Source organism: Erinaceus europaeus, chromosome X (assembly GCF_950295315.1).
Source record: "Erinaceus europaeus chromosome X, mEriEur2.1, whole genome shotgun sequence".
Lineage (NCBI taxonomy): Eukaryota > Metazoa > Chordata > Mammalia > Eulipotyphla > Erinaceidae > Erinaceus > Erinaceus europaeus.
The window spans coordinates 61610958-61612698 of record NC_080185.1 but is presented as its reverse complement, the minus strand read 5'-3'; the positions used below and the strand labels follow the sequence as shown (position 1 = coordinate 61612698).

The 1741-nt window shown below is 37.4% G+C and overlaps 1 pseudogene; it reads right to left on the bottom strand.

Annotated features, from left to right (window-relative positions):
- Positions 1-569: 569 nt before the first annotated feature.
- On the bottom strand, positions 570-793 carry LOC107523397 (small nuclear ribonucleoprotein G-like; annotated as a pseudogene).
- Between the last annotated feature and the right edge of the window lie 948 nt (positions 794-1741).

Below are 1741 nucleotides of genomic sequence, written 5' to 3'. Positions count from 1 at the left end.
CAACAACAAAAATAACTACAACAACAATAAAAACTAACAAGGACAACAAAAGGGAAAATAAATAAATATTTTAAAATTTAAATAAATAATAAAAGTAAATAATAAAAAGGAGACACTGACAAAACCATAGAAGCAATCCAGATGTCCAACATCAGATGAGTAGCTAAACAAACAAACAAACAAACACCGCGAAATGAACATATCTTTCCTGTTATGCTTCTAGCACGGAGATTCCCTTTAACCTAGTCAAAACTTGGACTGACTTTGACGCTGTATTCCAATTCATACCTGAGTTTTTCTCCTTGACTTTGCATTTTTATATGCACTTTTACCCAGAAAGACTCTACTCTACCTCTTGATGTCTTACACTATTATGTTTACTCAGCATGCTTGTTAGGATGTTGTTGAGAAGGAAAGGCATTCTCTGATGTTCTTTTTAAAAAAGTTTATTTAACAAAACTCAGTAAGAAAGTGTGCATAATCTAATTTTTATATCAAAGTGAAAAGATCCAGTGGAAGAGAGGAACATGTTGAACATTTTTCCTGTTAAACAGTCATTGTGTTTATACTCATCCCAAGGCTTCTAACATGATTATGCTATTTCTACGTATTATCATCATTCAAATATTGTTTTGTTGCCCAGTAGTTGCCATCTCCACACATTCATCTATCACGAGATTTGTAAACGGGTCAAATCCCCACAGAATTCCTTGGACATGTCTACCGCCATTTAATTTCAATGACAACTTCTTGTCCATAATTTTTTAAATCCAGGCGTGTAAGCCTTGCTCATGGTGTCTATTCTAAGGAAGCTCAAAGACACCTCTGATGTTCTATCAAGTCTTCATCTTACGTAATAGTGTATACCTTAGCTTTGGTGGTATAATTGTCACATGTTCATGCCTTACTTCCAGATTCAGTGCTGAGCATAGCACATAAGTCTGTCCTCCCAAACAAAAGTTTGTTGTTGTTGTTTTTTTCCCTCAAAATCTCCCTGGATCTTTAGGAACACCTAATGCATTTCTGGAAGAAACTGAAAAAAGGGAGTAATTGTCCCTCTTTACTTATGATATGTAAGCACTTGACATGGTCATGCTAGTCTTTAGAAATGTCTCAGAAATTTCTAGATAAATTTGCATACTGGTTCACATGGTATTTGGTGGTGACTGTCCCAACTATGCAAATGCTTGGATCCTATCTCTCTCTCTAAAACTCTTTCTTGGAGCTCTGATTCCCCAGAACCCCACCGCACTAGGGAAAAAGAGAGACAGGCTGGGAGTATGGATCGACCTGTCAACACCCATATTCAGCGGGGAAGCAATTACAGAAGCCAGACCTTCCACCTTCTTCATCCCACAATGACCTTGGGTCCATACTTTCAGAGGGATAAAGAATAGGAAAACTATCAAGGGAGGGGATGGGTTACAGAGTTCTAGTGGTGGGAATTGTATGGAATTGTACCCCTCTTATCCTATGGTTTTGTCAGTGTTTCCTTTTTATAAATAAATAATAATAAATAAATAAAATGATATGTGAAATTTAAGACACAGAGATAGAAAGGGTACAGGCAAAAGTAGAAGTTAGACTGGGTATGATATATTGCACCAAAGCAAAGGAGTCTGGGGAAGAATGGCAGAGAGAAGACTGAGGAAGGGGGTATTTTAGGGACCTGGTGCATGACAGTAGAAAAGGACCTACACTGTAGGTGACAGTGTTTTGCAGACATGTATCATGGGAGATG